This window comes from Scyliorhinus torazame, chromosome 8 (genome assembly GCF_047496885.1).
Source record: "Scyliorhinus torazame isolate Kashiwa2021f chromosome 8, sScyTor2.1, whole genome shotgun sequence".
Lineage (NCBI taxonomy): Eukaryota > Metazoa > Chordata > Chondrichthyes > Carcharhiniformes > Scyliorhinidae > Scyliorhinus > Scyliorhinus torazame.
Genome location: NC_092714.1, coordinates 58,241,315 through 58,254,236, shown reverse-complemented (window position 1 = coordinate 58,254,236; position 12,922 = coordinate 58,241,315). Strand labels below are relative to the sequence as shown.

The following is a 12,922-nucleotide window of genomic DNA, read 5'->3' as shown; positions in this document are numbered from 1 at the left end:
TCACAGATGCCCGAGCCTCCACCGGCGGCACCACCAGAGCTCCGACCATCACAGAGGACGACCAGGGCCCCCGATCGACTGATTGATTCATTTTAAAGTGTATATAGTTAATTGTGAATCTGTAAATAGTTACGACAATAAGACAAAACGCTGTACGGAGGTATTACGGTACCTCCATAACTATAATTTCTACCACGTTAGCATTTTGTAATATCAAGCCACCACCCCCGCCTGATTCTTTTTTAACGGGGTGAATGTGGTAGTCTGTGTAGAGGTATTACGGTACCTTGTAATGCTGGAACACCATTGGTAGATATTGTATGTTTCCTATTGGTCAAGCTGTACGGTAGTTCCGCCCTGCAAGGCGGGGTATAAGAGCCCGTGCCGCCCCAGCAGCCTTCTTTCTGTACCTGAGCTGCTGGGGGAAACATCTAGCTTATTAAAGCCTTCAGTTGGACTACAACCTCGCTTTAGTGGTCATTGATCGTGCATCAGACACACTGGGGAAGAGAGGGCATTGTGAATGATACTCTGTTGCTATGATTCAATAGGTTAGAATGGAACGTACTGAAAGCACCACATAGCTGAACGACATTGGAGAAACGTCGGAAGAGGATAATGCGGCCGCCACGTGAAAGGCTGCAGACCAGCCAAGAAGGATGAGGAGGGAAAGTTTTCCTTTGTCACAGTCACATAGGCTGTCATTTGTGACTCTGCTAAGTGTTGTTTCAGTACTATGGCAAATATCCTATTGGATGTTCAAACAGAGGGTTTCTGGGTAAAAGTAGCACATTTGGGAAGCAACAATACATTCAAGGACTCTGGAGAGGAAAAGGAAGTTGAAACAGAGGTGGTTGTTTGCAAGGACAGTGAGGTACAAATTCAATCTGAGTCAAAAAATCAAATGGAAGAAAGCAGTCAACGAAATGTAAAACCTTCCTGCTTTTGTGGAATCTTGATTTTTTTTTCCCGTCTAATTACATTTCCTGTGTAACTGACCTCAACTGGCCCATTTCTTTCAGCAGCCTTAGATTATTAACCCTTGGCTATATAACAGATTCTCCATCACAGCATGCACTGGACAGAAAATCAATTTTTGACCTCACATAATCTGATCTTTCTACACCCAATTTTCCAATGACTATTTTTGCTGAGCTAAAAATGGAACTTGCTAGCATATGCTGCAGCTCAGTTATTCTTTACAAATATTTAAAAATACGTGAATTGAGACCCAAACCAAATTTTCAAATTTTGGGAAAGGCTCTTAACCCCACCAAAAATGCTCAGTCTATAAACCAGGCAGATTCATTCCATTGTTATGATGTGCTTAAAAAAAATCATTGCAGGCAGTCTTGCTGCAGTTTGCATTGCAGTGTTTTCACTGTAACCTATCAGACCATTTTGCTTTACATGCATTGGCCTTTTGCTCATTAAAGAAAGTTCCATTTTAAATGAACTCCAACAATTGTACCTGGGGGACCTGAGGAGACTTGTTTTCATTGTCTTTGAGTCACCAAAGAAAGAATGGCAGAGTTATGCCACCTTCTGCAACAGTTCCACCATCAGCTCCAAAAAGGCAATAGTTCTACCGTTGACTGTGAAGATGACAATAGCCTTTAGTTGTTTTTAATTCCCCTTGATCCCTCTAACCACAACAGTCAAATCAGCCTTCACAGATGCACAGCCACGTTGTAGGGGGCAGCCCTACCCAGAGTAGCACTTCATTGGTTTCCAAAAGGAAATAATTCAGCAGCTGGAGAGGATTCAGAACTTGCTCCCACTGACTGAATTTCCACAGCTGCCTGGTCTCGGATGAATTCTATGTGACCATCAAGACTTTACATGAATAACCCAATGTTTACATGGATAGAAATGTTTTCCATTGTACATGTTGTTACTAACTACAGCAATGACATTTTGCACCTTTATGCACACTTCCCAGGGAACACCCTGTCGCATTGGCCTGAACTTTAGTCTGGAGGCATGTTTTACATGGAACATAGAACATACAGTACAGAAGGAGGCCATTCAGCCCATCGAATCTGCACCGACCCACTTAAGCCTTCACTTCCACCCTATCCCCGCAACCCAATAACCCCTCCCAACTTTTTTGGACAGTAAGGGCAATTTATCATGGCCAATCCACCTAACCTGCACGTCTTTGGACTGTGGGAGGAAACCAGAGCACCCGAAGGAAACCCACGCACACACGGGGAGAACGTGCAGACTTCGCACAGACAGTGACCCAGCGGGGAATTGAACCTGGGACCTTGGCGCTGTGTAGCCACAGTGCTATCCACTTGTGCTGCCCTACATGCCCCTTTTATGCAAAGGGGCTGTTGCAAGGTGGCAAACCAAAGAGAATGGCTCCCCAAATATCCTGCAGAATTTAAGTGCAATCTCCTTTAAATTGGGCTCCCACCCACAGAGAACCTATTGACAAGCTCAATATCTTTCTGCTGCAAAGTCAGCTTTGAAGGGCCAAAGCCTCCAGAAGAGGGATGTGTATTGGGAGAGTATGAAATATCATAGAGGGATTTGAATCACTGGAATGGGAGATCAGATCATGGGGTGGATAGGAGGTTCTGGATTCTGAGGGTGGGAGGTCCCATGGTGGTCATTGGTTCCAACAGTGAGGTTCCAATAATGGTGACAGTGTGAGTCCAATAGTTGTCAGGTCTGATGGTACTAATAGAAGTCCAATGGTGATCCAAAGGACCAAATGTTGATGCTGTACTGAAATGGTGGCGGTAGTGAGGGGGGGGGGGGGGGGGGGGGGATAATAGATGGTGTACAAGGTCAAAAGGGAAGTCCACTGGTGATGATGGGGCCAGTGATGTAGTCAGGGGAGAGGGGTTTGTGGTGGTTGATAGGGTATGCCCACTCTCTAGCTTGTTAGGCTTGGAGGAAGCACTCCTCCTGAAAAAGCACCTATTCATTGATTCAGCCCATCTCTACTCCTTTAGGCTTCTGGGAAACCCAGCCACCTGTAGTTAAAAGCCGAATGACTTTTAAAATCAAGGCATACAGCCTCATTATAACACTTAAATGACCAACCTGTTTCCCACGAGCCTCTGTTAAAACCTCAAGTTGGTAGGTTTGGTTTCTTTCCCAGATATTTTACACTATTCCAACCCACCAGTTTTTGGGAATTAAAATTCAGCCCTAACTATATTGCCAACTCCTGGAGGTCTTATCACGTGAACTCCATACACCCCACTCTCATGCTCCCTGGCTTGTCTATCCTCACAGCACATTCCATAGCCAATTGGAAAGCAACCAGGCTCACAATCACCTGATCGTTTGATCGACAGTAAAACTGTAACCAACCTTTTTATCTGTGTCGAATATTTTTCCAATAAATTAAAGTGTTTAAAGAAACTGGCAAAAAAAGTAGTCATGACATTTCTCCTGCCTTGCACCAGTTATTAATCTTGAATTCCTGGAGCGTCAAGGACAATCCTGAAGGGTTGGCACCTCTTAGCTCTTCATGGGCCTCCGCTGATTAAAGAGTTAGCTTCAGGAAATCACATGTATCCTTTGCAGCCCAGACTCTGACATTGGTTGGAACCACCCTATCCCACAACAGCACTGGAGACCAATACAGTGAAGCCCATAGTAGCACCAGAGTTAATATTAAGTATGCCACTGACATGCTTAAACAATGGCCTGGATTTCAGTTTTAAAGATGCATTAATTTTTAACTGCAGGACATTGCTAAATTTTGTTCTGCAGGTTTCAGTGCACAGCCAGCCTGTTAACTCCTCCCAATATAACACAAGTTGAGCCAGTCTGACAGCATACAAGTATGGTGCTGGGTTTTGGGAGAGAATAGGGGTGGGAGTAAGGTGTGAGGGAGTCGATGGCCTTTTGGAGAAGACAGATCACAGTGATGTAGGCGGTGGTTTACTGGTCAGCTCGTCTGGCCCAGAGAAAAAAAAAACTCCTCTTCCTGGCCTTCTGCTGTTGGCCAGGTTTCATGAGGCCCAATATGAGTTAAAAATAGAATGACTATTAGAATGAAGCAGCTTCATGATAAAATTGAAATGATCAAGCATGCGCACACCCCACTGCCCCCACCGTCAGTCCTCCGTTAAAACCCTGAAGTGAATGGATTCAAGGTAGGTGGTTCCTGCTTCAAAACTTTGACCTCTATTTTAATGCCCACAATGCATTTTTGAGAGGTAAGATTCAGTTCATGATTCCACCTGTCAAGAAGGTTTTCCCATTCATTCAAAGGTGAGAAAAATTATGCTGTCCATACAGGTACCTTTTATAGGCAGTGAATGGTGAAGAGGCAGCTAAAGCTTTCCAGGAGGAAATGGCTGGTTAAATATAGGGAGCAGTGGGGCAGGGCACCCATAACTATTTCCAGTAAAAGGTGCTTTTGACATTTTGCAGCGCTGCTTCACCAATCAAAGCGAAAACATTCTGACCTCAAGACAATGGCATACATTCCATCCAGTGCAAATAATTTGTGTTTGGCCCCTCTTTGCTTTGGGTCTTCCTTGAAGAGGACTGCATTTTAAGTTATAATTTTGGGATGTGGGAGGAGCTGGCTAGGCCAACAAAATAAGAGCACCTTCATCATATGGACTTCAGCAAATTTATTGACCACATGCCAATAAAGGGGAGCCGAGGATGGGGATGCGGTTTATATTGGGAGGAGTTCATGCTACTGGGAAAACCCATCAGGCAGCATCTGTGGAGAAAAAAAGTTGAATTTTCAGGCCGAGACGTCAGAACTGCTGAGGTTTTCCACGATTTATTGTCTTTATTTCAGATTTCCAGCATCTGTGGTACATTGCTTTTGGATCAGTGAAATGGCTGAAGCTGGGAGAGACAAGGGACCAAAGCTGTCTGATACTGCACTGGAGGGTTTAGTGCAGGATACGTGTCGGGGTGGTATGGCGGCACAGTGGTTAGCATGGCTGCCTCACAGTGCAAGGATCCCGGGTTCAATTCGGACTTTGGGTGACTGTGTGGAGTTTGCACATTCTCCCCGTGTCTGTGTGGGTTTCCTCCCATAGCCTAAAGATATGCAGGTTAGGTGGCTAAACCACGCTAAATTGCCCCTAAGTGTCCAAAGGTTAGCTGGGATTAAAGCAGGGGAGTGGCCTAGTTAGTGTGCTCTTTCGGAGGGTCGGTGCAGACTCGATGAGCAGAATAGCCTCCTTATGAACTGTAGGCATTCTATTCTATGCAGAGCAGATGCCAGGAGTAGGAAGCCTTCATGCTGCTGGAGAGGAGGTAGTTAGAGGACATTGCCAACAGGGTCAATACCAGGAGCATTACTACCCAGTTCATGGATGGAACCTAGGAAAAAGCTTAATGATTTGACTAGAGTGGTCAAGTTAAGGGTATTGATCAAATGTTTTCTCATCAACACTGCATACCCTCATAACCTCATTAGTTGCAGTAGTTACACCAGACCCTCTGCCAGCATCCTGACTCTACTTCAATCAGCGAAGTGCATTATCCTAAATGGCCATGAAATTGGATAATATCCAAAAACAAACTTAGAAATCATAATGTGTTTTAAACCCTTTGGGCAGAATCTTCCAATAATTTTTCAGAGTGTCAATTTCAGTGAGAAAACCGATGTGTATCTCTCCAGCACAGTCGAGTTTTCTCTCCAGATTCTCTGGCACTCTGTTCTGGGGTGGGGTGGTTTGTGCTGTCAGTTGGGCCGGGCCAGGCCTGATAGAGCCGGCCTTGCTGGCTCCACAGACATGGGGGTGCCATCTTCTGATTGGCATCTGAAATAAATTACCCCCATGGATATAGGGAATCACCCACAAGCATCGGCCTTCCACATCTGGAGTGAATACTTCCCGGTTAATCCCTCAGGGAGGGAAGCCTATCTGGGGATGTTACCTTTTCGCTGTGCCAGATCCAGCTTTCATTAACTGGGAATCTGGGTGGTCCATGATTGGGCATCACTTCAGTGTCCATCCTGAGAATCTGGAAGTGGTTCAGACAGCATTTCAAACTTAGTTCCATGTTTTTGCTGGCGTCTATCTGCAATAATCACCGCTTTTTGCCAGTGGGTCTAAGCTCGACATTTAGGTCATGGGAGGGGAGGAGTTTGAAGAGGTTTGGGGACTTGTTCGTGAGGGGGTGGGTTTGTTAGCTTTAGGAGCTGTCGGTGAAATTTCAACTCCCTGGTTCCAATTTGTTTAGATACTTCCAGATTCACAATTTTCTTTATGCAAGGCTTTACCCTCTTTCCCCTTGGCACCACCCTCCTCCCTGTTAAAGAGGATTTTGTCTTTGGCCAGGTGTGGTTGGGGGGGGGGAGATTTATTTTGTGCATAGATGACCTGATCTTTTTTTTAAATAATCTTTTTATTAAACATATTGATAAAGTTCAAAACAATAATAAAAACAAACCAAAGAAACAATAGTACCCCACCCCAATGGCTTACAGTGACAAGCTCTTTAAAGTACAGAATAAATGGCTGCCATATTTTGTAGAAGCCCTCAACTGCACCCCTTATGGTGTACTTCGTTTTCTCAAGGTGCAAAAACTCCATATTATCCCCAGCCGTACTGAGGCCTTGGATGGAGAAGCTGACCTCCACTCCAACAGAACTCGCCTGCGAGCGATCAGCGAGGTGAAGGCTAAGACATCTTCCCCCGCACCCGTCTGCAGCTCCAGCAGACCTGACACCCCAAATATGACCCTTAAGGGACTTGGCTCCAATTCCATTTGCAGAATCGGCGACATGGTGCTGAAGAAGGAGACCCATAATCTCACCAGCTCAGGACATGCACAGAACAAATACACACATGATTTGCCGTGCCCCTCCCTCAGCGTTCACATTTATCCTCCACCCCCTCAAACAGCACTCATCCTAGTCCTTGTTAAATGTGCCTGGAGTACGACCTTTAAAGGTGAAATGGATAGGGTGAATTGGGACTTATTCTGGATGATGAGGTGTGGAGCTAGGCTCTTCACAAGGTCAACTCCATGCCCTCATGTGCTCAACTTAGTCTGATCCAATTCAAGGTGGTGCACAGGACTCATGTGACCAGGGCGAAGATGAACAGATTTTTCTCTGGGGTGGAGGATAAGTTCTCGGGGGCCGACTAACCACACTCATGTTCTGGTCTTGTCACAAGTTAGTGAACTTCTGGGTCTCTTTCTTCAACACTATGTCAGAGAACATAATGTCGATCTGGAGCCATGCACACTGGTGACCATTTTCAGGGTATCAGACTCGTCGGTGCTACAAACAGAAGTAAAGGCGGATGTCCTTGTCTTTGTCTCATTATTAGCCCAGAGACGGGTTCCGCTTGGGTGAAGATCTCCTACTCTACTCTGCCTCAACTTTGTTGGGTGACCTTATGTCGTTCTTACATTCGGAGAAGGTTAAGTACACCATTAGGGGGTTGGTAGAAGGGTTCTACCTAAGCTGACAGCCATTCATTTCCTTTTTTAAAGAGTTAGTCACCTTCCGTTGTAAAGGGGTTTAATTGAATGTTGAGGGTTAAGTTAATTTGTGTTTTTAATTGTTTGTCATGTTATTTGTCATTGTAACTTGAATTAATTGTTTTATATTATTTTGTTTATAACAAAAATTTCAATAAACATATTTTTAAAATGATTTTATCCAATATTTCACTGCTCCTCTTGGATTACTATATCCACATCATCCTTTCACTTTCCCTGAGAATCTGTGAGCACAAAGACAACAAAACTTGTTTAAAACTCCTCCCATATCCTCTGCATTTTCACACAAGTTTCCTTCTTCATCTCAGATAGGTCACATTTTTCCTTAAGTATCCTTTGCTCTTCAAAATCTTGCTTGCTAATATTTTTCATGTCATCTCTTTGATATCTGTATTTCTTTTTTACTTGATCCCTGTACGTTCTAATCTCCAGTAGGCTATCTGCAGCGTTGAATTTTTTGTGACTATCATAAGATTTTTTTTCCTCTTTTATCTTCCCTTGTATTTTTCTAAACAACCATGGGGCAACACTATTCTTATTTTTGAAGGGGACGTGTCTGCTTTGTAACCCCAGGATCTCACTTATTACATGACCCTCATTTTCGTGAATTTAAGATTGCTGTAAATTCTGCCGGTGTGTGAACTTAAGACAGGTTTCATTAAAAATCGTGGGTTGCATACTTCTGATTGGACATCAGATTATCATTTCTGGTAGCTTGATTGTCAAGTAGCACCACAAAGATATGCGTTAGCGGGCCCAATGCTTGCTTTCTGCCCTGATTGCATGTTACTCCCCCGAAAGCCTCAATTTCTCGAGCAAATCACAATCCCCAATGAACAAACTTACAATCAACCACATTTAATATGCAGAGGATTAACACCCATTTACTTTTTTTTGTTGCACCAAAACCATAACAATTTTTATAAATTGTTCTTTTCTCATCATTGGTTTCTTACCTTGTATTTCATCCAGATTTTGTCTTTTGTTCTCTTTTAGTTTTGTATTTTTTTCTGCCTTAGTCTCTCCATTACAGCTTTTAAATTTCTGTTACCTTGATTTGGAGTTTTTCCTATTTTCTGTTCTTTTTCTTTCAGTTAGCTCTCTACTTGCACTCTTTCTTGTCCTTCACGCGGCTCTATTTGTTGTTCTTGTCAAATTGTTATGATTATCTTCTGTCTAATGAGCAGCTGCTGCCACAGATTCTCAGGGAAAGTGAACATACTATGGCACGGAGAGAGACCTGATTGTATCTAATACTCATGAAACTGTTAGAGGAAAAGCTGGAATCGAGGAAGCCTGGCGGACAAAACACAGGCTTCATCTTTGCATTGTGTTCACTGGCAAACCCACAATTATTATGGTAGATATCTTGGCTCATTTCTGAGCAATTTAACTTTTACCTTTGCTTTAGCTGCAGCATATTTTTGCTATGATTTGCTATTACTGGGACCAATGTGTTAAACTGTAAAAATGAATATTTGCATCAATCATTAATTGTTTTGCAATGCATTTAAGTAGGATTTGCAAAAATGAGTAACTATACTTTAGAGAGGGTGCAGAAGAGATTTACCAGAATGTTGCCTGGTATGGAGGGCATTAGCTATGAGGAGCGATTGAATAAACTCGGTATGTTCTCACTGGAACGAAGGAGGTTGAGGGGAGACCTGATAGAGGTATACAAAATTATGAGGGGCATAGACAGAGTGGATAGTCAGAGGCTTTTCCCCAGGGTAGAGGGGTCAATTACTAGGGGGCATAGGTTTAAGGTGAGAGGGGCAAGGTTTAGAGTAGATGTACGAGGCAAGTTTTTTACGCAGAGGGTAGTGGGTGCCTGGAACTCGCTACCGGAGGAGGTGGTGGAAGCAGGGACGATAGTGACATTTAAGGGGCATCTTGACAAATACATGAATAGGATGGGAATAGAGGGATACGGACCCAGGAAGTGTAGAAGATTGTAGTTTAGTCGGGCAGCATGGTCGGCACGGGCTTGGAGGGCCGAAGGGCCTGTTCCTGTGCTGTACATTTCTTTGTTCTTTGTTCTTTGTTATAAACCTGAGAAACTTAGTGAAAAATGACGAACAGTAAATAAACATGAATATACTGTATTAAATTGTAATCACCTCATATGTCCTGTAATTAATATAATGTTAAACTAATATCGCAACTTACTAATAGCAAACATTTATAGAAGTTGAAGCTAATAGAACTTGTACTCACTGAAATTTTGTAAGATGCCTATGCATGAACTTTTCTATGCGGTCACCAAACAGCCATTTTGTAATGGGTTTGTTGATAAATAAATATCTAGATCAGAGCCAATGATGGTTAGTGTATGTTAGCAAACAGAATTGTAAAGATTACTTTTTTTCAAAATAAAATTTAAAGTGGTCAATTCTTTTTTTTTCCAATTAAGGGGCAATCCACTTACCGTGCACATCTTTTGGGTTGTGGGGGCGAGACCCGGGGAGAATGTGCAAACTCCACAGGGAAAGTGACCCAGGGCCGGGATCGAATCAGAGTCATCGGCGCCGCAAGGCAACAGTGCGAAACACTGCACCACCCATGCAATGATTACTTTTAATGCCAATTCAATCCAAATGATCTATTTTGAGATACAGTTACTCTTAATGAATGCATATGTCTACTTTATATATATATCTGAAGACAATACAAATCTCTGAATGTTCAATAGGTGGTCATGTGTACTAGTGCATATTTGTAATTTAGCAAACAATATGATACTTACCATTTAATGAATATCAATCCCTTAAACCTAGAAATTACTGTGCATTATGACTGTGTAAATGCTTAAGGCATATGGGATCCATTTGATGAATGTGTTAAATTGGATAATAATTCCATCAAAATAGAAAGCAATGTCATGTTAAGGGTTCAAACACTAACATCTAGGCTAAAGTGTTACAATAATAATGATAAATTGATGGAAGTGAGTTTTAAATCTAAATATACGTGACAGAAAACTTATTTTTCAAGACAAAAACAGCAGGAAAAGGCAAGATGAGAAGGGACAAAATAAAAGAATGCTTCACAAAAGCAAATGTATTTACTATGATTGACATACACACAAACCTTCCAGTGTCGAGATCACAATAGCATTGACCGAGGCCTGGGAGCAATTTACTTGTCAGCTCTGTTTGCCACAGTCATTACCTGGTTTAGGAAACCAGGAAAAAGGGGAGAAAATAAGAGAGTGGTTCCTCAGTCCCTATGTTCTCCTTATAGTACGATGAGTTGGGATTGGGATAGAATAACTAGGTTCACGAGAAGATCCTGGAAATTAACAAACCGGTTAGTAATACACTTCTCTGTCACATATACTGCCCACTTATCTGTCACATATACTGCCTGTACATTCACCTGATAAGGCAATCTGAGTCCGGCGTGGGGTTGCTTTCTGGATAGTTACTTGTACTTAAACATGAATGGAGTCAGTCATTCTGAGAAATAGCATGGAAATCCTATGTTTTCTGTTATTAAGAAGAAAATCAGCTGCACAGTCAAATATGGCACACAATGAGAAATGTAAGAAGTGGCCTGCTGAGACCTGAAAGACACGAATAGCACAGAAGGTGAGAAGCAGCTGTTACATTCAGTACTACTGCCATGGTTTACCTCACTTCAGAACATGCATTTCAAACCGCAAGCCTTGACAGACGTCAAATTCAATTTTAGACAAACAAACATTTCAGCAGTTTTTGCTTGTTCAGCCTAGAATACAATAACCAGAGCTGATGCAACTGCTTCCAACACTTAATCATTATTTTCCCTCTCTCTTGCCTGTATTTGCTAAAAGAAAATAAGCTCAGCTATTTTCAATGTAGAAATATAGGTCAGTCTACCTTGTACATATAGAAAATATTTGAATTTACAGTACTATATTTAGATCCACAGCTTAGCCTAAAGTAGGTCCTTATTTATATGTTTGTCTAATGTCTTATATTAGCCCTAATGTAAATCAATGCAGAACTCAATGTGGAACTGAAGTTAAAACAATCTCCGTTCCAATCCCGAGTCTAGCTGGAGTACCGACAGTTAGTCTGGAGATGATTTGAGTGCCAATATTGGCCGCAGCCGTCTCAACTAGAAGGAGTACATTTTGAGATACTGGAAAACTGCGAGCGACCTCTTCTAGTATGTATCAGCATTTTCAGGAGAGGAGTAGTGTAAATTAGGAAAAATTATGTCGAGATTCAATAGAAAATTAATACTTACAGATTATGCATGCAACAAAATGCATTTGCTAAAATTAAAAAGGTATATGTGATGAACTAACTACTTTAGGTCTAACATGTGATGAATATAAGAAATGGTATGTACATTATATGTATTTGTTGCAGAAATGTTTTAAAAGCCAGGGTTAGGATGTGTATGTATCTGCTGCAATAATGGGCGGGATTCTCTGATCCTGGGGCTAAGTGTTGACGCCGTCAAAAACGCCAGAGCATTTTACGACAGCGTCAACAGGCCTCTAGGATCAGCGATCCTGCACCGCACAGGGGGCCAGCATGGCACTGGAGAGCCTCACGCTGCTCCAGCTGCCGATACGGGCGTCAAAACGGGCGCCACGGGTCTGCGCATGCGCGCTAAGGCCAGCACGAGTTCCCGCATATGCACGGGTTGCCTTCTCTGCACTGACCCCGATGCAACATCGCGGAGAGCTACAGGGGCCCGTCGTGAAGGAACATAGGTCCCCACCAGGATAAGCCCACCAGCCAATCGGTAGGCCCCCGTCGCGGGCCAGGCCACCGTGGAGGCACTCCCCCCCCCCCCCCTCGGGTCAGATCCCCTTTTCCCCCCACCAGGCCGCCACCCGCAACCTGAACAGCGAGGTCCTGCCGGGTAGGACCATACGAGAACTGCGCCGGCGGGACTCGGCCTAACTCGGCCCATCGCGCGGGGAGAATCACCAGGGGTGGGGGCGCGTTGAGCGGAAGACTGGAGTGGCGTCGAAGCAGCATCGTGTGAATCGCGCCCCCCCCTGCCCAGCAATTCTCCGTCCTGGCACGGGGTCGGAGAGTCCCGCCAATATTTTTTTTTAATCCTGCTTTAAAAGATAGCCAGACTTTGTGGTTCCTGAAAGTGCAATTAAGATGTTGTAAAAGTGAGATCACCCTTCTTTCCAACCTGTATATGTTTACAAAGAGATGCTGAATGGATTTATATTATGGTTTCTGGGGAATAGATAATTAAGACAGTATGTTTAAACAAATAGGCCATGGGATGATGTAACTAATCAGAGCAGTCGGGTCTGTAACAGACCGAATTTACTTTTGACTGTGAGTTGAACAGCAGCTTCTGCAGAAGGCAGTCAGAGATTCAGCATTGATCTGACAGACAGGGTTCTGCAAGTTGTTTACTGAAAGAATTTCTCTCTCTCCATGCAGTCTCTCAAGATCCCTCTATCCAAAGATTGGCAATCCTGTGTTTGCTAACTATTTTAAAGTG

At 43.3% G+C, this 12,922-nt stretch overlaps 1 long non-coding RNA gene across 3 annotated transcripts in view; it reads left to right on the top strand.

The window, feature by feature from the left end:
* Positions 1-10,515, top strand: part of LOC140427870 (uncharacterized) — a 49,439-nt gene extending 38,924 nt beyond the window's left edge. For all 3 annotated transcript variants that reach the window (XR_011948654.1, XR_011948653.1, XR_011948655.1), the window contains 2 exons: positions 8,644-8,816; positions 9,870-10,515. This is a non-coding gene — a long non-coding RNA (uncharacterized lncRNA). The remainder of the gene's footprint in view (positions 1-8,643; positions 8,817-9,869) is intronic.
* Positions 10,516-12,922: the final 2,407 nt, after the last annotated feature.